The sequence below is a fragment of the Malaclemys terrapin genome, chromosome 5, assembly GCF_027887155.1.
Source record: "Malaclemys terrapin pileata isolate rMalTer1 chromosome 5, rMalTer1.hap1, whole genome shotgun sequence".
NCBI lineage: Eukaryota > Metazoa > Chordata > Testudines > Emydidae > Malaclemys > Malaclemys terrapin.
The window spans coordinates 122,195,623-122,220,734 of NC_071509.1; the positions used below are offsets into that span (position 1 = coordinate 122,195,623).

At 39.3% G+C, this 25,112-nt stretch overlaps 1 protein-coding gene and 1 long non-coding RNA gene across 11 annotated transcripts in view; one reads left to right on the forward strand and one right to left on the reverse strand.

Moving 5' to 3' along the window:
* The window catches only part of LOC128838048 (uncharacterized), a 69,519-nt gene extending 45,320 nt beyond the window's left edge, over positions 1–24,199 (reverse strand). For 2 of the 5 annotated variants that reach the window (XR_008445084.1, XR_008445083.1), the window contains exon 1: positions 24,155–24,199. This is a non-coding gene — a long non-coding RNA (uncharacterized LOC128838048). Of the gene's footprint in view, positions 1–24,149 lie in introns of all 5 variants that reach the window. The other 3 variants (XR_008445085.1, XR_008445087.1, XR_008445086.1) reach the window with 3 other exon arrangements.
* Positions 1–25,112, forward strand: part of CCSER1 (coiled-coil serine rich protein 1) — a 1,155,725-nt gene that overhangs the window by 515,989 nt on the left and 614,624 nt on the right. The gene's annotated exons all lie outside the window — the stretch shown is intronic.

Sequence of the window (25,112 nt, forward strand, 5' to 3'; positions counted from 1 at the left end):
CTCTTGCTTACAGTGGAAGAACCTAACAGATGGACAATAGTTTTGCCATAAATTGTGTGTGTGTGTATATAGTATATACTGGACTGGGCTATAATTGTGTAATGCCCTGGGTTTAGCGTCTCATTAATCTTATCCTGAATAAGGAGATTAAACACATGGCAATAGCTAACAAGACTGCAACTGTTCTGGTATTTTTTTTTTTTTTTTAAAGTAGGTGATTAGGAGTCATTCAGTTGAGGAAAGCTGACACCTTGCCCTCAGTAGACAGGCATTGAAAATGTCCACTAATAGATTCAACACGTTCCCACTATGTTTTTTCTCCCCAGCCATGTAGGGTCTATAAAGCAGGAAATCCCCTAGCACATCCAGAACTTCAGTGAACAAAGTAATCTGAAACTGGACCAGACAATATGTTGTGTGTATGCCCCCTTCTGTCATAAGGTTACCTTAACACAACCTTCTCAAAGACCTTATTCAGAGTATTAGTTTGGAGGCAGGGTTGAAGCTGGCAAAACTGTAAATATAATTGGATTGGACAGATATTAAGTGTTGTCTCAGATGTCTTGAATGTGCGTGGGGGGGCGCTATCAGCCATTCACTTGCGGGAACTGGTACCATATTTACCCTCAGGAAAGAACTGAAAACCTCACTTGTGTGTATGAAGTCAAATATGAGTGTCTTGAATGAGTTTTAGCTGATGTTGCTCACTGATGTTCTGATTCTGCTAGGGGAGTTCCAATCTGTAATGTACAGTCTATAGAAAATCTAGTGAAGAATTCCTGAGTCCTCTGAAGATTTGTAATGCATCCAGGTCAATAAAAAGCTACAGTAATAGGCCAGTAGGGCATTCAGTTGCTGTCTATCCCAAGTAAGGTATTTACATGTATTATTCTAAACAGAATAAAGAATGCAGTAGATTCAAGGTTATGACAAGAACAGACAGGATTCAGACAGGAGAAATCATATATAGATCAAATAGTATCCCCACCTATCATCGTAGAACTGTAAACGAAATAGCAGTCACTGCTTTATATGTATGTTATAAGTGTCCAAAAAGCCTTTGATACCGCAGATAAAACAGCTTTATGGAAGTTGCTATGCCTCTATGGAATCCCACAGAAATGTGTGAACATCATTCCAAGTTTTCTGTGAAAATATGACATGCCAAGTAATACACAACAGTGAACTGACGAAGCCATTCGACATTATTACAGACATCAGATAAGGATGTCTTATGTCACCCTTGATCTTTTTACAGGTAGTGAATTGAGTAATGAGTAAGAGCACAGAACAACCAAAGGGCATACAATGGACCAGGGGTAATCAATTATTTTTTGTCAAAGTCCAAATTTCTTACTCAAGGTATAGTCGAGGTCCAGACTCCGGAGAAAATAATAAAAAAAACAAATCAACTATAATGATAATAATAATAAGTACATTAAAAGATTTCAGGGTCTGTTCAAAAGTGTATGGCAGTCCGGATTTGGCCTGTGGTCCATCTATTGATTATCCCTGCAATGGACTTTCACACAAGTTAGAGGACCTTGATTTTGCAGATTACATCAACTTGCAATCCCAGACCCACAGAGACATGCAAGTCAAAACAAATAATCTACAGGCTATGCATGATTAATAGGATGAAAATCAGCACTAAGAAAACTAAAACCATGACAATAAACACACAACAATAGCACTTTCTGTGACTGACATAGAAGAGGTTCAATATTTCACATATCTCAGTATAATTGTATATACAATAGGTGGAATAGACAAAGACATTAAAACCAGAATAGTGAAAGCCAGATGTGCCTTTGTAACTTGAAAGCCAACATTGAGAAACAGAAATATTGCCCTCCAAACTAAAGTTCAAATATTTAACACCATTATAAAGCTGGTATTATGGTTTGGTGCTGAAATTAGAAGACTTACTAAGACCTTACTATCTAAACTCTAAGTTTTTTATAAAAAGCTGCCTAAGGCTTGGTCTACACTATTGACCTATATCGGTATAACTATGCCATTAAAGAGTGTTAAAACATCCACACCCCTGAGCAACAGAACAAAAATGGAGATGGCCAGGACATACTGTGACAGGGCATGCTCTTTTACCACTCTGGCGCCCCCTAACAGCCCATGTGGGGTTTGCTCACCGCATGGTCTGATGCCCCTTCCTGACGTTGCTCCAACTGTTGTCCCACTCACTTGCTCTGTGGCCTGTCCCATGCTGTCAGAGCTGCAGTGCTTTTCTCTTCATGGCTCATCCCTCTGGCCAAGTCGCATTGAAGTTCCTCCCCTTCTGGGGTATCATCAGAGTCTCCTTTCATACTGTCCCTGGCAGTCCCCAAATAGGCTTACCTTAGCATGCCACTCCTGCAGTGGCTTGGAGGGGAGCCCAGGCCACCCCTCTACACCAGATTCCAGTCCAGAGACCCTCGACCCAGCAGCTCAGGTTTTTACTCTCCCTGCCTTTACGGCTCCTTCCCTGGACTGCTTCCTATACTTCTATCAAAGGCTTCTATTCTTCCACCCTGGTATCAAGGAGTGTGACTGCAGGGCCTTTCCTCCCTGTTGCCAGCTTCCTGGCTTTATAGATGTCCCACCTGTTTCTGCCCAGATGAGCTTCATCCCCAGTTAAGCCTAATTGTATCCTATTTCCCCTCCAGGTGCAGCCTATGGCTAACTGGCTTCTCTTGCTTATATTAACCCCTTGAGGGTTAGGGTGGCATGAATGCCCCATTACACATATGTGGAGGAAAGACAGGAGTTGGACTGTTTCATGTGGACTTTTCCACTTTACCATACATTACCTAGCTGACCACTGATTGGAGGACTGCCATTTGCTGTACTTGGAGCTGAACTTGAGTACCACTTTGATGATTATGAAAGTGCAGACTGTGGCTACCCTCTCATGCAGTGCTTTCAGTTGTAGGGGGAACATATGATGCCTGTTTTTCAGAAGCCACGAAGACTTCCTGCATTTTTATAGATTCAATGCAAGTTGATATTATCATCTATGTAGATCTTTATATTTTGAGTTTGGTCTAACTGAGTAATCAATTCGTTCCATGTACACTGTCAAAAAAGTGGAGATAGCAGAATTAGTTTTGCTTGTATAACCCACACACCTTCTGGGTGTGGTGTTTGTCCCATCTAGTGGCACCAAGGCCACCTAGAGAGAGAGTTTAATGAGTCTGCTCTACAGTCTTAGCTAACAGCCAGTTGGTTTTTAGCTCATGTGGTAGAGCCGGGGTAGGCAACCTATGGCACTAGTGCCAAAGGCAGCACGCAAGCTGATTTTCAGTGGCACTCACACTGCCCGAGTCCTGGCCACCGGTCCGGGGGGCTCTGCATTTTAATTTAATTTTAAATGAAGCTGCTTAAACATTTTAAAAACCTTATTTACTTTACATACAACAATAGTTTAGTTATATATTATAGACTTATAGAAAGACACCTTCTAATAACTTTAAAATGTATTATTGGCATGCGGAACCTTAAATTAGAGTGAATAAATGAAGACTCGGCACACGACTTCTGAAAGGTTGCTGACCCCTGTGGTAGACGCTCATGCACTAAGCTCCACAGGTCCCAGGTTGGATCCCGCCCGCTGATGACCGGGGTCTGTCGGCGTTACACTTGCAGTCCCTATATCTGAACATCTTGGAAGGGCATTCTTAGTGGAATATCCTCACCCATGTAATGTGCTCATCCCAGCTGAAGATGTTTGTTTAGGCTTTTCCCTAGGGAGAGGGAGTTGTTAGTGCAGTAATGAATATGGAGAGAGTATAAATGTTTTGTGGGGGAGGGAATCCATTTAGTTAATAGTACTGAGTTGTTTTTAGATTTCAAACATACTGTAGGCTTAGTACTTGTTGGATGAATTGGGTACTTCTCAAGGTGAGTAAAGTGGGCATAATCTTGCCTATATTTATGGTAGGTTAAATTTAGGTAGGTAAGTTAAATATATTAGGAAGGTTAAGTTTTCTTGCATTCTTTATACGGCATACACATTATCTACTGTATAATAATTCCCATTGTGTTAGTGATAGTTTTTAATAAGACTGTCAAGGTGGGTTTAGTAGCTGATCCAGCTAATTAAGATAACATGGTATCTCCATATTCTGTGATTGTTTCATTTAGATGGTAAATTCTTCAGATCAGGGACTATGTCTCTTTCGTAACTTTGCAAAACAACATGTAGTGTTCTGCAGGTACACAAATATTTGTTAATTACAACAATAATAAAATCAGTAGGAAAGCTGCTCTAGATTTACATATTACATTTTTTTCAAAGCATTATTTATTTTACTAGGGAAAAGCTTTTGGTTCTTTTTGGCTCTGATAAAGACTCAATCTTTACAATATGATTTTTTTAGTTTTTGTTTGAAGGAGGTGTAGTACTTTGAAAAACTATGCCAAAGCCCAGAGGGAGGCAGTGTGACTTAGAGGATAGAGCACTGGACTGGGACTCAAGAAACCTGGATGCTACTCCCAGCTTTCCCACTGCTCGGCTGGATGACTCTGGGGAAGACACTTCACCTCTTTCTCAGTTTCTCCATCTGTAAAATAATGATACTGAGCTCCTCTGTAAAGTGCTTTGAGATCTACTGATAAAAAATGCACTCTAAGATCTAGGTAGTATTATGATTGATGTTGTTTGAAATACTTTGCAGGCGAATGGCAAGTGGGCTTTCACTGGACAGTCCATTACTAAGAAAATTTGAGGTAGACTTAAAATATGGTTTTCAAATACATTAAGAATCCCCTACAGTCAGTTGTTACAGCTATTATGTTTACTTACATTGTCCATTAACAACTTAAGAAGCAATTGTAAGGTTATTTCAGTGTGAAACACTGCAGGTTTCCTTTTTAAACTACCTTTGTAATTAATCAGTGTAGCATTGCTGATTTATTCAACAACTCTGCATTGAATGCAGTCACTTTTATCAAGTAATTCATGCTGGAAATTGCTAATTCCTTCATTTCATAGTGCGTTAACATGCATTTCATATACGTGTAAATTTAAATAAATAATATATTTTTTTTACCAGATGTATCATTGGGATTTAACGTTATCTCTTTAAATTGCTGTTTGCATGGAAATGTATGTTTGGCAGTCACTCTCACCTCTCCCCCTTCCCCATGCCCCCGAACACTTAAACAATCAAAAACTGAATATCTTATTGACACACTTTGTTGATGTGCAATTTAAAAATGTTGGGAGTTTTGGGCTACAGCAAATGTTTTATTTTGGTGGCAAAGATATTCCACATTAAGATTTAAGATTCCATTTAAAGCTATGTAACACGGCTAAAGAAAATCAGTCTTTGCAAAGTTCTAGCAAAACTACAATGTATAAGAAATTTATGTTTTTGCAAGGTCGTATATTGTAAGCTCTTTGGGGCAAACACCATGGCTACCTTCATGTTGGTACTTAGCACAACTCTAATCCTGAGGCGCCTCTATCATAATACTAATGATATCAATCCATCTATAATAAACATTTCATGAAAATCTCTTTGTACAGTTTGGACCCCAAAGGAAACCACCTAATGGTTTCAGTGTGTACACTAAGTTAGGAAATTCTGGAAATGCTAACAAGTAAACTATGAAAATTGTTTATGACACTGCAGTGGGGATGGGGACCATTTTCATAACAGTGTGATTGAACAGGAAGGAGGTGCATATAACTTCAGTTCATTTAGAATCTTATCTGTGGGTATGTCTACACAGCAAAGAAAAACCCGGGGCTGGTCTTGGGCTTGCAGCACTTGTTTTATTGCTATATAGATTTTCAGGCTGGAGCTGGAGCACGGGTTCTAGGACCTGCAGGGTGGGAAGGATCCCAAGGCTCAGGCTCCAGCCCAAGCCCCAAAATCTACATAGCAATGAAACAGCCCCACAGCCCGAGCACTGTGAACCAAGTCGGTTGGCAGGGGCCAGCTACGGGTTTTGCTGTGTAAACTAAAACTGCTATGGTATTTTTATAGATTGGGTTAAACCTCTTTGAAACTGTTGAATGTAACAGCCACTCTTCATTCCCTTCAAATATAAGAATCAATGGCAATCTCCAGATCAAAGCATCAGTGTTACTTCCCAAAACAAAACAAAAAACAAAAGTACTGAGACCTTGGCTACACTTGCAGCTGTACAGCATTGTGAGGTAAACCTGTCTTCGTACAGCTGAGTAGGGAAAAGCGCTGCGGACTGTCCATACTGACAGCTGCCAGTGCAATGGTGTGGCCACACTTGTAACATTTGCAGCTGTGTTGGGAGCGGTGCATTATGGGCAGCTATCCCAGCATTCATGTGGCTGCAACATGCTTTTCAAAATGGGGGGTGGTGGTGGATTGTGACAGGGAGTGTGGGGGGAGAGAGAGTGCTTTTTGGAGCATGTCAGCTCTCTTATTTTGCAAGTTCCGAACTCCCGGCCCCCTGCTCATTCATTCACTCACTCAAAGCAAGCTGCAATCTGTTTGCTTTTCTCTGTTGTACGAGCTTTGAAACAGTCACTTCCGCATTCCTGCAGCCGGTCACAACAATGGAGAGGATTGGCCACTTGACAAGGTGATCAGTACAGGGCTGCAAGCATTTACACTCACACCCGTGAGGTGAGTCATAGCCACTCCATTGCAGCTGTTATTCCTCTCGGAGATGTGGAGTACCTGCAGCGGTGTACCCAGGGAGATACAGCGCTGTAAGTGCCCTGCCAGTGTGGACGGGGAGTGAGTTACAGTGCTGGGGGAGGCTTTACAGCGCTGTAACTTGCAAGTGTAGCCAAGGCCTGAGACCTAAAGAAGAGATCTGTGTAAGCTCAAAAGCTTGTCTTTCTCACCAACAGAAGTGGTCTGATAAAAGATATTACCTCACCCACCTTGTCTCTGCTGAACAAAGGCAGGTCAGAAGGTCACTCAGGAATTTCAACTGTGTGGGTGGAGAGTGTGGCTGGATTTGGGTAGAAGTGTGAATGGGAGAGAAGCAAGAGAGACAGCACAGAGAAACAAGCACAAAAGGAGAAGGAAGCTATAGACAGAGCCTGGGGGAGGTTTAGAGGCAGGTTTGGAATCTGGTGCGCTGGATAAGAGAGGCTTGGGGCTGTCAGCAAGGAAACAGCCTCCGGTTGTTTGATTCCTCCTGAGTTCAGGGGAAACAGGACTTTATTCATTCTTTGTAAATAAACAAGACTGCATCAACGATACCTGGCTCCATCTTCAATTTTTCCTCACAACTGGAATGGCCTACACAATCCCACATTTTTGATTAGCTGCTCAGGTCAAAAAGGATACCAGTACTTTCTTAAATTAATCCAGAAAGTTCTGGAAAGGCTTTCAGGATAAGGAGTATGAAGGAGCAGAACATAATCATATATTTGTATCCTAACTCTTTAGGGATTTGGTGCCCTTGCTCCAAGTGAAAATACGAAGACTTTAATGCTGAAAATTAAAGGACTCTCCCTTTTCCACTATACTCATGACCTCTACCTGCTTGTTCTACCAGCACCTTTTCTGTCCTGGTGGTTAGTCTTAGGCCTGGTCTTCAGTAAAAATTTAAGTTGTCCCAGCTCTGTGCTCAGGGGGTGATAAATCCACTCCTGGAGCGGCATAGTTAAGACGACCTAACCTTCAGTGTAGAAAGTGCTAGGCTGACTGTAGCCAAGCTTCTGGCTCTAAGGGAGGTAGATTACTTACACCGATGAGAGAACTCCTCCTGTCGCATAGGTGGTGTCTACACTGAAGTGCTACAGTGGTGCAACTGCAGTGCTGGAACTGTGCTGTTGTAGCCTTTCAGGTGTAGACAAGCCCATAGTGGAATAGCCCGCACCAGTGGCTGAGTCCTTTCCTTCGTCTGTGGCATGATTGCAACCAGACCGTCATTCCTATGGGACTCATCCCAAAAGACTCCTTGCCCTAGTGCACGTGGGCACAGCGAAGCAGGGGTTGTATCCGTTATGTAGTCCTTTCTATATGCAGTTAACAAAGTTCCCTGGTTTATTTCTTCCCTGGGTTATGGTATTTGACTTCTCCTTTGCTACAAAGGATGAGATACCATTTTCTGTAAAATAACGTATGATACAGAGCTACACTGCAGACCAGCAAGCTTGCATGGCCTGTTGCCCCAGCCTCCTCAGCAGCAGGCTGGTCTTATTAGCACTTTGCTGATCAGCATTAAAAATATCTGCCCCATTAATATATAATGTCCCACCATCATTAGTCCTGTGCAATTGTCTGAGATAAATTCGGGATTGAAGACCATAAAATTATAAAAGCTACAAAATGAAAACATTTTCCCATTTACTGCTTTTGTGGGCTTGATCAATTGCCGCAGGCCAGTCAACTTAATCCCACCTGACCCTCCTTGGCAATAGAGCTGATCACACCAATTACATTTTCTGATAGGTCTGCATATACCAAAGATTGCTATGCAAAATAATAATCAAGCAGTGGAAGAAATTCAGAACATGTGTAAAAGTCTACAGGAGGAATTGATTATACTCAATTGTTAGAGAGAGATTGTGAGTAATTTTGAGCTAAATGATGTATTTGGTGATGGTGGTGGATAGAAATGTCACTGATAATGATTAAGACAAAATTTAATAATGCTAAGGATAACAAGACCCTTAATGAGTTATCCAATTCTGTTAACAAAAAGAATGAGAAAATAGAAGTGGGATGAAGAAAGGGCACTAAGACAGAAGTTCCTGACCCAAGATATTCTGTAATTGAATCTCCTAACAGTTTAATTGGATTTTAAGAATTAAAATGTCAAGTTGTCAAACATAATTTTATTATTTGTAAAGAAGCACTGCACATGATCATTTTGACATCTGGTCAGTTTCAAAAACTGAGTTACAAGTAGTTTGCCAACTTTTGTGGTTTCACAGTCACATTCATCTTGTTTGTTTGTTTTTTTTAAATGTTTTTCTGTCCCCTTTTGCTGTGTGTGAAAGACCTACAGAGACAGCGTAAACTGATTACAGAAAGGGGATCAATGAAACTGATTATTCACAAAGTGTTGCAAGAAACTTGTGTACAGGAAGAGTGGTAACTTGAGAGAAAAAGATGGGGGCACGTTTTCTGATGGAGGAGCCCCGCTTGTGTGCCTGTTGTTGCACAAACAATACATTTGTATATGTGTCTGGGTGTTAAACTGCTTAATTGTTTTATATTCATTAGGAAACAGATTCAACCAAATTAAGATTAACCACTTAACCAATGGATTGTCCCTTAATATTCTATCCTCAGATAAGGCAGAATGTATGAAACAAGCCCTAATGCAATTATGAGAGAAATTCATACTGTATATGACCTGAATTCTGGCAAAGAACTGTGTTGCAGATTTCCATAAAACTTTCTCTCACAGCTCTTCACTTTATTTTGGGAAAAAAGTATTCACTGAAGTATTGCAGAAAGGGATCACTGCCCAGAAGTCACCTCCTACAAGACAGGCCCAACAAAGAAAATAACAGAACACCACTAGCTGTCACCTTCAGCCCCCAACTAAAACCTCTCCAGCGCATCATCAGAGATCTACAACCTATCCTGAAAGATGATCCTTTACTCTCACAGATCTTGGGAGACAGACCTGTCCTCGCTTACAGACAACCCCCCAACCTAAAGCAAATACTCACCAGCAACCACACATCACTGAACAAAACCACTAACCCAGGAACCTATCCTTGTAACAAACCCCGATGCCAACTCTGTCCACATATCTATTCAAGTGACATCATCATAGGACCTAATCACATCAGCCATACCATCAGGGGCTCGTTCACCTGCACATCTACCAATGTGATATATGCCATCATGTGCCAGCAATGCCCCTCTGCCATGTACATTGGCCAAACCGGACAGTCTCTACGCAAAAGAATTAATGGACACAAATCTGACATCAGGAATCAAAATACTCAAAAACCAGTGGGAGAACACTTTAACCTGTCTGGTCATTCAGTGACAGACCTGTGGGTGGCTATATTACAACAGAAAAACTTCAAAAACAGACTCCAAAGAGAGACTGCAGAGCTAGAATTGATATGCAAACTAGACACAATCAACTCCGGTTTGAATAAGGACTGGGAATGGCTGAGCCATTACAAACATTGACTCTATCTCCCCTTGTAAGTACTCTCACACTTCTTATCACACTGTCTGTACTCGGCTAGCTTGATTATCACTTCAAAAGTTTTTTTTCTCTTAATTAATTGGCCTCTCAGAGTTGGTAAGACAACTCCCACCTGTTTATGCTCTCTGTATGTGTGTATATATATCTCCTCATTATATGTTCCATTCTATATGCATCCGAAGAAGTGGGCTGTAGTCCACGAAAGCTTATGCTCTAATAAATTTGTTAGTCTCTAAGGTGCCACAAGTACTCCTGTTCTTCTTTTTGCGGATACAGACTAACACGGCTGTTACTCTGAAACTTGCCCAGGTTCTGAGGACAGTGTTGATCACCTAATTGTGAAGAGAAACAAGGATGGGAAAACTGCAGAGATCCTATTCCTGAAGAGATCTTTCTGAATACAAAATGTACAAATATTACCAAAATAATAGCTACAAATCAATACAGTGTGACCCACGTGCTAATTCATGAAGATCAAAAGACCAAGTGGGTTTTATGAAAGAGGGATTTTATGATTTTCAATGACAACAACAACAACTTCCCATCTAACCCCAAAAGCGCAGATGTCTGGGCCCCAATCTGTACCCATGTTTATAGCTGCCCCATGTCTTTTTTATATAGGATTGTGTGGTCTTATCATAAGGTAAATTTATGTAAGCTTGGTCTTTGAGTACTTTTTCCTCATATGCATAATTATTCTGTGTGACTCAGCTTTGGCTTCAATTCTGACAAGAGAACTCCTGCACTTAGGGCCACATCTTAAACTGATGCAAATTGGTGTAGGTTGACTCAAGTCAATAAAGTTATGCCAATTTACTCCAGCTGAGGACCTGACCCCACGCGGGAGAGGTACTTTGTAGTTGTGCATCCTTCCCTCTGCCTACTTTTTAACATCTCTCATGAATTTCTGCTACATCAAGAGCAATGATGGAATGATTATTAATAAGGAATTAAACATTCAGTCCACATGTAAGTATGTTTTATAATTGTAGAACCTTCCTTTCATTTCCCCACTTCTTTACTCAATAAAGAACATTTGGCAAACTGTCAGGTGAAATCTAATCTCATCTAATGTACATGTCTAAGAGACAGGATACCTCATTTTATCAATACTGACCATTTCAACGCTGTATGAAGATAACCTGTCTAGGAATAAAGATATGCTCAAACCTAGCTGCCATTTGTGTAAGTAGACTCTGAACACCTCATAAAATAGTTAAACAAGGATACAGCAAGATAGCAACTACTTCCCTTATCTCTTCAGCAAGAAAGAGAGAGAGCTAAAATGAACATCTACTCAAGGATCACTTGTATTCACAAGCAGTTCTGTTTTGCTCTTTTGCTTTTGAACAAAATTACTATTCAATTTATATGGGAGAAAAAAGCAACTGTGACTCTCATGTGTAATGTGTATAATCAATCAATCAATAAAATGTTTTAAAGCATGCTCTATTGAGAGCATGGGACTTGCACATCTCTATTGCTATTATGTACCTTTCCATATTACCTCTCTCGTGAAGCTGGTCATCCCCTCTGGCTTTACCTATGCACCATCTTGGCTCAGTATTGAAAAAAGTATTGAAGCTCACTTGGGTGCATTTCATATCTTCACCCTACCTGTTTTTTGTTTTTTTTTTTCCCTGAAGCCATTGGAAAAGGACTGTGCTGTGCATTACAAGGAGGCATTGAGGGGAAGTACAGCAGTTAGAATTTTGCCCCAACTTCAAGACACCTTTAGAACTCGGTTGAAGACGGAACAAGATAACTCATACAGAAACCTGTCCTGAGATTAGTGAAGTAGAGGAAGAAGAAGGGTCTCTAGTTTTCTCCTAACCATCCTAGATCTAAAAAGCCTGCTTAAATCAACAGCCCATGTTCTCCCAAGGCCTATATCTCTGTAATAGGAATTGCAAAAAGTGGTGACAAGCCTCATCCTGTGTGATCAGGCTTCATTGTGAATCCAGTTGCCTATGGCAAAGGAAAGAACATTACTCCCAATTTCCAACCTCCATGGGGTTAGGAGACCTAACTGCCATCTCCTCTCCTTCATGTCCTGACCTCACAGCTGGGTCAGATGGCCCGCAACTCTTCTTCAATTGCTAAACACTTGCAAAATCTGCAAATTGCTTGTATAAGCAGCTACGGAGCAACTCATGCTTTCCAAATAAGAACAAAGTAATATATGCTGAAAAAATAGTCAGGTGGGTATGGTTGTCTTACAGATAAAGATGTATTCTAGGATAAAATATTTTCCTCTTTTTCATTTGTTCACAACAACAACAAAAACTAACACTTCCATGTAGCTCTTCCAGTCCACTAAACAAATAAACAAATATGCAATCAGATCGGACCTTGCTGCCTATCATGAAATAATCCACAGAAATTCATACCAGCATATTTGGAAATGAGTCATTTTGCTGTGATTACTTACAGTTGATGTGTAAACTGAGTGCACACTCAGCAGCTGGGGAAGGAAAAATAAAAGTTCCGGCTACAAGACACTTTATTGGTATGGTTAGGGATTTCTTTTTGTCCAAAAACAAAACTCAAAACCAGAAAACATCAACTCAGACTACTGGGTAATAACAACCTGAGACCAGTCCTACTTCAGCCAACTCGGAAGACAGAGTTTACACTCTTCTTTGGATGGTAGCTTTCTTTATATCAGCTTCCCCCATTCCTTTTATAACCCTGCCCAGATCAGCCATGTGAAAGGTAAGAATGCCTTACAAGGTGAACCACATTTTCACCTGGTCACACAGTTCAACTGATTACAACAGCACCTCACCCCACTAACCACTGCTTTAAAGGGCAGTGGAAAAAATAACTGTTACACATCAGGAACTGAGAAATTTATGGCAAAATGTTAGACAACTCTAGTTCATCATCCTGGCCGTTATTTCCAAACAATATACACACCAGGTTTTATTGGACACAAGAAAGTCTTTTGTTTGTGTTTTTTTTAAAGGGTGGGAGGACTTATAGACCCTAGCATATGGTGCTTAGGCAAAAAAGTATCACTCTACAGCACATTCTGTCCTCCTGTTGCAAATTACGCAACTAGTGGAATGACATTGAAGTTACACTTTATAGTAAATTCCACTTATAAATAATCTATAAAGGGTTAATAAATTGTTAATGGACATTTGGTTAAATGGCTAATCAATGGTTAAAGATTCTTATACTGTCCAACAGTCAACAGGTTGTTAATAACCATATTAAGTTTATTCTATTGATGTGCTTATAACTATCTACCTGTACGAGCCACTCATGTCTGTAACATGCTTATAGTATCTGTTAATTATTTATGAACCATGTATAAATATAATCTTAATATATGAAATGTGTCCAGTGTGTTTAAAGGCACTTCCAAAATTCTAACGTTAGGTGCATTTGGCAAGCTAATATTTCCCAACACTGATCAGATATGGCTTTCTATTTCTGGAGAAATCATCAAACTCTCCTTCCTATACAAATCTGCTGAATGAATTATCCACCACAGCACCAATGGAAAAAAATATTAGGAATGAACAGCTGTAAAAAAATACAGTAGGATCTAGACACACATGAAAAAAAACTCAGGTATCAGAGGGGTAGCCGTGTTAGTTTGAATCTGTAAAAAGTCACAGAGGGTCCTGTGGCACCTTTAAGACTAACAGAAGTTTTGGGAGCATAAGCTTTCGTGGGTAAGAACCTCACTTCTTCAGATGCCATTAATGGAAATCTCCAGAAGTCTACAGCCAAGCACTGAGGTACAATCGCATCTGCTCCAACCCCTCAGACAGAGACCAACACCTACAAGATCTTCACCAAGCATTCTCAAAACTACGATACCCACACAAGGAAATAAAGAAACAAATCAACAGAGCCAGACGTGTACCCAGAAGCCTCCTGCTACAAGATTGGCCCAAACCTACAGAAACCAAAAGAACTCCACTGGCCATTACCTACAGTCCTCAGCTTAAACCTCTCCAACGCATCATCAGTGATCTACAACCCATTCTGGACAATGATCCCTCACTTTCACAGATCTTGGGAGGCAGGCCAGTCCTCGCCCACAGACAACCCGCCAACCTTAAGCATATTCTCACCAGCAACCACGCACCGCACCATAACAACTCTAACTCAGGAACCAACCCATGCAACAAACCTCGATGCCAACTCTGCCCACATATCTACACCAGCAACACTATCACAGGACCTAACCAGATCAGCTACAGCATCACCGGTTCATTCACCTGCACGTCCACCAATGTTATATATGCCATCATATGCCAGCAATGCCCCTCTGCTATGTACATTGGCCAAACTGGACAGTCACTACGCAAGAGGATAGATGGACACAAGTCAGATATCAGGAATGGCAATATACAAAAACCTGTAGGAGAACACTTCAACCTCCCTGGCCGCACAATAGCAGATGTAAAGGTAGCCATCTTACAGCAAAAAAACTTCAGGACCAGACTCCAAAGAGAAACTGCTGAGCTCCAGTTCATTTGCAAATTTGACACCATCAGATCAGGATTAAACAAAGACTGTGAATGGCTATCCAACTACAGAAGCAGTTTCTCCTCCCTTGGTGTTCACACCTCAACTGCTAGCAGAGCACCTCACCCTCCCTGATTGAACTAACTTCGTTATCTCCATACTGATTTATACCTGCCTCTGGAGATTTCCATTACTTGCATCTGAAGAAGTGAGGTTCTTACCCACGAAAGCTTATGCTCCCAATACCTCTGTTAGTCTTAAAGGTGCCACAGGACCCTCTGTGACTTTTTACATGAAAAAAAACTGCATTCCTTAGCCTTAATTTTGCCAGTTCAAGCTTGTAATTCTCATACACATAGTGTTGTGGGTTTTTTTGTTTGTTTTTGCTTATTGCTACATACAACATATCTTAATTCAGGTTAATGAAATAGTATAAAAATCACATTCGATTCATATTAAGTTAGCTAAAATCTTATTTTGAAACATATTAATGAGATGGACTGGTCACTGTTTATGTACTATCAGTATAAAAATCAGTACAAAGATAATTGGAAGTGAGAAGGAATAAAAACATCCCCAATGTATTGCACCTGTCTAAAGGACTTTGCCTGAATCTAGTTATAGCCAGTTATACGTCATTTTTATCCATCTAAAACTACCAAAACATAGATTGATGAGCAGCTAAAATTGACAACAGTGTCAATATTATCCAGACTCATTTGGAGAAAATGCTACTATGGTCAACAGTTAATCAAATTGGCTCTGTGCTCCCCCAAGTGTTTGATAGTTTTGGAATGAGCAGACTTAATGTTCAAATAAAAATCTACAATAAATCACAATGAAAATATTAGTGATCACACAAACATCTCTATAAAAATGATCAACTATCTCCCACATTTGTTGGATATTCCCTGGTTTTCATTAAGGGTCTGATCCAAAGCTCACTGAAGTCAATGACTTCTTTTCCATTGACTTCAGTGGATTTTGGATTGGGCCCTAAATGAATAATAAAAAAATATAATTCCATGCAGTGATGCCAAATTAACATATTTCCATAGTTCCTACCAATATTACTATCTCTCTCTCTCTCTCTCTCCCCCCATATGTTTGTGCATGAGTGAGAGAGAGAGAGAGAGAGAGACAGACAGACAGACATTGGTCAGCTATAATTCAACTATAGGTGAGCCTACTAGCTTGGCCTACTATATATACATTTATATATGTGTTTATACATAATGTGTATGCATGTGTGTATGTGTGTATATATATATATAGAGAGAGAGATGTACATGTATGTGTGTGTATATAGATAGGTAAATAATTAGCACACATTTCTTTATAATTAAATAGATCACTGTAAAAAGAATCCTGACCCCTTTTAGTTTTGATATTTTCATTATATCATTTCATACTGAACAGTCCTTGTATTTCCAAAATGCATTTGAGAATACACATCTAAATATACATCTAAACTGAACTGTTATATACTGATCTTTCCCACAGAATTTCATTTAATCTATCATTGTCAACTGATCTTTCCAATGTCTACAAATGTCTATATAGTATATGACTTCCCACCTCCAGGGTTAATAGCATCTACTTTTCACAGTACTTAGTTATTCCTTTCATTATTGAGGTGTCATTAAGTTTTCCCAGGTTTCGTTGGTATATTTTGTCTGACAGTTTATCCTATTACATCACTTACTTCATAGTGAATTTTGCCAATACAATTTAATGTCTGGAAGTTGCCATATCATATATTTAAAAGATACATCTCCAGATCACTTTCTCTTATTCTTATTCTAAACATGCTTCATGGAGTCCAGTGCAACATATTAGTCCCAAAATAATTATGTAAAGTTTGCATCTTGGAAGTATTTGTAATTTAATTATGCTGTACTGTTTAGATAAATTATTCTTTGCCAGTATCTTGCAACTCTAATCACATTAGGGAGTTTCAGTAATCTTCCTCCTTATCAACCAGAAAGTTAAGAGTTCACTGACTGTATTATTTTCATTGTTTATATTTATGACAAATTTACATGTAACTGAATATTTCAAAAGTACATCCATTCTGTTTATGTCCTTCTCTGGCCATAGGTTTGCTCATCCTGTTCAGAAATGCCCACAATTTTAACTGCATTTTCTGTATTTTTGTTAACATCTGTCACTGATATAGCATCTTACAAAGTATTGTACTTTTAAAAAGTGAGCTGTGTTAAAAACTAATTCTTTGACATACAAATCAAAATATAATCTGATTTTATTTAAATTAGGAAGATTAATTTAATACCAGATAATGTGTAAAATATTTTCCTACAAGAGCATATAATACTTTGTCATAAAATGACTTTACAATTTACATTATAATTGCCTTGCTTATCTTCATATATTATAATTGTGTATAACATGTAAAACACTCCTTTATATAGTCATTATTTATTACATTTTGAAGTTACATCTTAATATATGGCAAAATTTGATAATCATCAACATCCTTCCCCTACAATTAGTTTACATATATTTCCAGATGCACACACTGCAGAGGATCATACTGAGACAATTCTTTGTGAGGGCCTTGGCATCAGACAGGAACACCAAAGGAAATATCAGTGTTCCTACATTTGCTAAGGGCAAAAGCAATTCCTGCATGGTTCAGCAAGCTTGACCTAAATACTGTCTCTGTAATATTTTCTGCTATGTTATTTAATTTTCCCTTATTTTCAAATTATTTTACACTACCCTTAAATGTTTAATGCTCAGTGTACTTCATTGCAACTGCAGAAAAGCCTTAGCAAAGCTTTTGGGAGAAGCTGGAGGTTTTGGCAGCTAGGTAGGGCACAATTGAGCTTTTTTGGATCATGGGAAGGTATGTACTCCATCAAAGGTAAGCCTTCCTGTCAGTTTGGTGCCAAATTTTTAACAAGGGGGATCCAGAATGCCCAAGAGCATTCCTTACCCAGTATTCATTCATCACTTCTTGGGGTATTCTAACGTGGAATATAGCCATTGTATGGTGATTGTTCATTCACTCCGTCCTAGAAGGAACACTATTCTTGCTATGATTTCACCTCACCAAATTCGGCCTAAATTTCCATCTGCGCCATAACTTACAGTTTAGGTTCTTCATTCTATCTTCTAGAGAAACAGGATGGAAATTAAACACTTTAATGTCCTGAGAGCTAAAAATAGGAATCTTTTCAGGGTCACTTCAATATGGCAGGTAATCATGATTAAAATAAGGCTACAAATTCTTGAATAACAAAGAGTCTGGTGGCACCTTAAAGACTAACAGATTTATTTGGGCATAAGCTTTCGTGAGTAAAAACCTCACTTCTTCGGATGCATGCATCCGAAGAAGTGAGGTTTTTACTCACGAAAGCTTATGCCCAAATAAATCTGTTAGTCTTTAAGGTGCCACCAGACTCTTTGTTGTTTTTGTAGATACAGACTAACACGGCTATCCCCTGATACTTGACAAATTCTTGAATGTTTCATTTGCATCTTCATTTTGTGGAGCACAATGTCAGAAATGATTAGGAACTCTATTTAAGTGCCTCATTCAAGCAGCCATTTTATGTACGTTACACAGATTGATTGATTTATTGCAGTGTACCTCTATTGTTCAATTATCATGCAGCTTGAATTTCTTGCCATGGTATGACATGCACCCTGACAAAGAAGGGGAGATTGAAAAAAGATGTAAAGACATGAATAAGACCAAAATGGTGGATTGATCACTAACTGTACATGATCAAAACACGTTTTTCCTGGCAGGCCAGTTATTCAAGCTAGTCTAGCCCCTTGACAGGCCTGCTTGTGCATTTGCTGAGACATAATTTTTCTTGACACTGACCTTGCTAATATTGCAGGAATCCTATTTTCACTAAGATTAACAGCCTCTCTGCATCTAGACACTTGTATGCTTTATTTCCTTTTTTGGATCATCTTGTCATCTGTCTTACTCTGTGTGTGTGTGTGTGTCTGTGTGTCTCTGTGTGTGTGTGTGTGTGTGTGTGTGTGTGTGTGTTTAACCAACACTTTTATTCAAACCAAGTATTGAGATCCCAGCATTGAGCTTCTTTCCTTTCTTATGTCCCTAATTAGAGCAAGGCATGATCACTACATGTATGAGTGAACTTCAAATCTGCCATCCCAAAGAACTATGAGTGATGGAACTTCTCTCATCTTGCTACATGATGATCCACATTGCTTCCATTCCTTGACCATTAATAGTATCCCCTTCTTAAAAGTGTGAGCTAGGAGTAACAACAGAGGATGGGAAGACAGTGGCATGGAGGGCTGTGAAAATTATAGCATGAAGAGTTCATACACTGTGTGTTGAGATTTCCTAAACTATCTATTATAAAGTCTAGCTGTTTGCTGGGTGATAAGTACTGATGGAGCTATCTTGATGAAGCATAATACATAGTTCATCTTCAGCTTTGCAATTAAAAGTGGGAGAGTCCATCAAGCCATACAGTAATCAAAATCTGCTGTGTTCAGTACCAATATCAATTCAATACTAACAATACCAATTCATGCTGTCCTGAGGATTGTCATCTTGTATTGCATGTGCCAAAGTGATGGCTACTCTCTTGACTGACTCCCTGGGACTGAACTGGGAGATTCAGAATTAAGAGTATGAGCTGTTGCAGCCTGAGCTAAAGTACTATTGCTCATGGCTGTACAATTCATGTCCTATGTGTATCAATGCCCTTAGACAAATACTTGAATATGCTACAGAAAGGTCTAAGCCCTAGTGTGACAGTGTACCCCATAAGGCTTTGGGGGGGGGTGCTTATAAATGTATGTATGACATAACTGGAATATGTTTTGTGCTGCCTGTGCCATATAACATATCTCTGTAAAGGTTATGGTCTACTATATCTATTCATCCTAGTTGTACACATATATCATTTTCTACTTGAGGTTAAGAATATGCGCTGTATGCTTGCTTGGTTTCTAAGTAAGCTTTGTGAGGCATTTGGTCAGCTTCTTTAGGAAGGAATTCACAAGGTTAAGTACCTGATCAGGAAGCACTTGGGGAATAATGCATCTTGGAATGCTCCAATCCGCATAAAGAGTCTTCCTGGAGACATACAAGATACCATGTGGACAATGGCTTCGGCCAGTAAAGACTGAGTCATGCAGGGACATGTGACTTGCCCAGGTGACTCCAGAACTCCATCTTGGAGCTGGACTTTGCATAGGAGGGAGGAGGGGATCTCCACCCACAAGAGAGAGTCTATTTAAACCCGTGGGGGACCCCTCCATTTTGTCTTCAGCTGGCTAAGGAAGGAGCCTCTCCCCCTCCTCCCCCCAGGATACTTGAAGGAAACTGGAATAAAGGACAGTAACTACAGGGGGTGTGAGTGATTGCTGGACTCAGGCTAAAAGGAGATTAGCCAGTGAAAGGATGTTATGCTCATACAAAGCACACGGGATCTTTATAGAGGAAGGTAAATACACACAGCGTTTATTGAGAATACCACAGTTAGCATACGCTTTTTACACACACACACACGCGCGCACACACACACACACACACACTCTCTCTCTCTCCTGCCAGTGATGTTCATAGTTACCAGTCTGTTGTAGCTCGAGTCAATCTAATGGCTAGTTAGATTGAGCACAAGTGTGGAGCTGGGTTCTGTCGGTCGCGATCCGATGCTCCGAGGCTTTGCAGGACTGAACCCAGAGTTCCATGGCAAAACACCCCAGCTTTATAGTTGTAAATTCTCATTTGAGTCCATGCATTTTGCAATGTCATCCTGTAATCATTAGTCCTTAAGTGGTGTTATCATTTGATGGTTATTGTCAGGCTTCCCATCGTTATATCCTATTTGTTGTCTCACCTTCAGGGGTGCCTGCCTCACCTCTGAGGTCGTCAATGCTGCTAACATGTTTAACATCGGATACAATGGATGTTTTCTGATTGTCTCCTGGTCTTTCCAAGTCTCTCACTTCTTCTTGACCATCTGGACATTTGTGATGGCTTTCACACCTTATCTTTTCCTGATGCATGCATGCCTCATTCACACAAACAATCTCTTACAGAAACCTTCAAAGGTATACAGACAGCAGTATTGTATAGTCAGCAGAATACATTGTAAATCAAGCCTTGCTAAATCTTATAACTAAAACAATTCACATTGGGGCTTCAGGCTCTCAACATTCCTCTAATCTTCTTAACATAGATACAATAGAGAATCATGTCTCTTACTTCCTAATTTGTAATACATATAGGAAACCATAGTAGCTTTATAACTTATTCTAAAACAAAAGGATGACCATAATTAGTCATAAGGATTTTTCTGGTCTGTCATTCCTTTCTGCTATTCAAAAAGGGTGGCTGACAAGATGAAATCAAATCATACATTAAGGTTCTCATAGTACATTATAAAATCCAGCTCGTACAAGGGAGCATTCTGGAACTGGTGAGGAACTTATCTGTATTTAGCTTGATTTAGACATAGATTTGCGCATTTTATTTTATTTTGTTTGGTGACTTACTTTGTTCTGTCTGGTTTCAGACAGACTTTTGTTCTGTCTGTTACTACTTGGAACCACTTAAATCCTATTTTCTGTATTTAATAAAATCACTTTTATTCCTTATTAACTCAGAGTATGTATTAATACCGGGGGAGCAAACAACAGTGCATATCTCTCTATCAGTGTTATAGAGGGCGAACAATTTATGAGTTTGCCCTGCATAAGCTTTATACAGGGTAAAACGGATTTATTTGGGTTTAGACCCCATTGGGAGTTAGGCATCTGAGTGCTAAAGACAAGCACACTTTTGCAAGCTGTTTTCAGGTAAACTTGCAGCTCTGGGACAAGTGATTCAGACCCTGGGTCTGTGTTGGAGCAGACAGGAGTGTCTGGCTCAGCAAGACAGGGTGCTGGAGTCCTGAGCTGGCAGGGAAAACAGGAGCAGGGGTAGTCTTTGTACATCAGGTGGCAGCTCCCAAGGGGGTTTCTGTGATCCAACCCGTCACACCTAGCAGTAAAAGTCTGTTGTAATTAGGGCTTGTTTTGTAGCATTTTTATAGGTTAGCTGCATAGAAAGTGCCCACTAAAAATGAAAAAGTCAATAATGAAGAGAGAGAGCCAGGCTATTATTTGTGCTCTTCTTCCTCTTTATCAGCACGGCACTAACATTTTGGCTCAGCTGTTTCCTTTAAAAGCTAAACTCAGATATTAAAAAATACAAAATTATATAATATATGTAGTATGTGGAAAGCACTTATTTGGCTGTTGAAGTTGATGGAATTGTAGAAGCTTTGGTGTGAGGATGTCAGCCATATAAACATGAAGATATATTTTTCCTTTAATTGTACAATTTGAAAGCAGAGTTTGTAACATGTCTCTGCATTTGAGCAAAGAGACTGCTTATGTCAATACACTGCATTTAGAGGGTTTCAGACAGTACAACCACCTATATTACCCAATATCTCACTTGGCATATTACTTTGGTGATTGGCAAAGTAGAATTGTAGTTGGGGGAAAAAAATAAAAACGGGTAATACTTTAGAGAGCCCTCCTTTGTTCTATGTACTTTTCTGATTTCACTGTCCATCATGTGTACTGTCCATCATGTGTATCATTCTCAACTGTTAATTAAAATAAACAAAAAACACAGAACATAAGCTCCACCGCCATTGTATTGGGTTGCAAATAATAATCCGTTTCTTGTGTCATGATCATACTCTGTAATTAATCAAATAACCACTAATATAGTTTTTGTCATGCATGTCTAACTTCCATTGTTCTCCATGAATCCAACATTAGCAGCTCAGTTGTAGTACAACTTACATGCTTTCATTAAATTGAACTGCAGTAAACCTGGCTCCTTGATTTACGAGCTGCAACTTAACTAGGTAGCACTGGCGTGCTCTGACAGCTCTTTAACGATAAAACTGCTCTCTAAGAGCAGACCTAAAGGCAGCTATTGTGCAAGCCATACCAGGAGAAGCATACTGTATTTCTGTGTGATAGGCATTTTTTAGTGACAAAATGCTTTATTTTTATTTTTAAATCAGAATCCAAGGCATATTTAACAATTCTAAAAATGGCTAAGTATTTCATCACAGAATATATAAAAAAGAGGCCTATGTTTCTGACATATCAAAACCATATTCCTTTATAGGTGTTTGAATCATGCACTTTTTAAACAAATTGCATTTAAATAACATTCAGCAACTGACTTAACTAACGATCAGGATTCCTTAATTTGTGCGATAGTAGCTGAAAAGAAAAGAATGACAATGTGAATCTACAGTCTGATTCAGCCAGATGCTGAGCTTTTCCTCCCTCTCCAATATATATATATATATAACCTATAAGGCTTTGGGCTGAATGCTCAAAGTTAGGAATTTCAGTCTCAGGTGCAGTGAAAAACTTCCACATACAGCTTCATTGGCATTGAGACTCTTCTATACGTGTGTATGCAGCACCGTTGTAATTCAAAAGGCAATCTTTATTCTGCTGTTTACTGAGGGTGAAATCTAGCCCCGTGCAAAATGCCTGCATAAGTACTATGGACAGCCTTTAGCTCTATTTTGAGAGCCTCAATGGTGCTGAATATTTGTTTATTTACTGTGCATGCTCATGGGGATAGAAAAATCCTTGGCTTTTAAAATTTAAAGTTTTTGTTGTTGTTTTTTATTGGTCAAATGTAGTGCAAAACTGTTAAAGTGCAAATTTCCTCAAAATAATAATAAATCTTTTTAAAAAACGGTATATACCAACAACTTCAGTATAGTGTCGGGACTTTCTCAAGTCTAACTCTGGATGTCAGATCATTTTCTGAGGTTAAATGCTGCTGAAAGGTGAACTAAGGGCTTGTGTGCACTGGCAATTTACAGCGCTACAACTTTCTCGCTCAGGGGGGTGAAGAAACACCCCCCTGAGTGTGCAGCAAGTTTCAGCGCTGTAAAGCTCCAGTGTAAACAGTGCACCAGCACTGGTAGCTACGTCTCTCGTGGAGGTGCGTTTTTTAGAGCGCTGGGAGAGCTCTCTTCCAGTGCTCTGCCGTGACCACACAAGCCATGTTAAAGCGCTGCTGCGGCTTTAGCTACACCCATATTTTCCCACTAAAATATAATAGTTTTAAGTTGCTTTAAATTCTGGAAACTAGCTACTTGATACTATCCCTTGACATCTAGCTGCCTGAGGCTTCTCTTAGGAGACTTACAGTTTCTTCTCTGGTATTTTCATGTGATCCAGCAACTCCATACTCCACAGTTTAACAAAACAAGTGAGAGTTACATAGAAGTTAGTTTAATATATACTAATAGTATTTTCAGATTAGGAAATTGTTAGCATGAGTCACATGTGGAAAAAGTACAGTGATAGTAAAGACTATTATCTTTGAATTTATCCATAAACTTGTAATGTCACAAATATATCTGCATATTTTCCGCAAAGTGATTGTTGTTAAGGTTCAGTTCTTTTATTGATAAGATCTCAGATAACCCAAGCTCAATTAGTTTATTAATCAAAGATAAATCTGCATAATGCAGAGAAGTCCATACATTACCAACTCTGGGGAACAACTTTGAAGTGATCACAGCTTACATTTCTAGTCTGTGTGTATCCCAAAGTCTGATTACAAAAACTACCTCTTTTATACCGTTCTTGTTTACAATGGCTAGAAGACGCCAAACATTGCCCAGTTCTTATCAGTGTCTTATCTTCTTTTGAACATAGCATTTCAGAAGTCAACAAAGCTTAGAGACGTGCACACTAGCTGTACCTTGATACAGAGTGCACATTGGTTAAGCATCAAAGAGATCATCTTCTCCTATCTTTCTGGTATGTTTCTGCACCTAGCACTAAAAATACATCAATTCACATTTCCCCTTGGTTAAACATGTTAGCATAAGTAAAAAGCATTCTGGGAAAAGCTTAACATGAATACAGTTCTTAACTATACAACTTAGCATAGATACAAAACATTCTGAAAATATATGACATACCTTACTTGGTTATTACTAGCTACATTATTATCTTAGTTGAAGCACACACCTTATCCAGTCAAACTTGTAGTTACAGCAATGGTGTAATTTACATATTTTTTGTGTGAATACATCTGTTTGTGAGATCCAATTTCCCAACCCTTTATACAATCTCATTCCTCATCTGGTAAAACTACCATGCCAGCATTACCATTTTATATAACTGTAGCTTCCCTAACAGTAGTTTTCCACTTCACCTTTGGCCTAGCCATAAACAATATGGGACTGTGGTTCAGTAGTTTGGTCAATACTGTGTTCTGTCATGCAGTGTAACTTACTGAGCTGTGTGATGTGAACATTTGCTTTTAAATGTTGAAGAATAAGGGTTAAGATAAACAAAGAAATAGTTTTTAAATTTGCCCCTGTACAGAAGGGTGGCACTTGAGCCTATGAACCACTTAGATACCACTTAAGTCTCCAAATATGACACAGCCCTCTAAATTTTTACATAAATGATACTTGTTTCCTTGTTTATTTTTC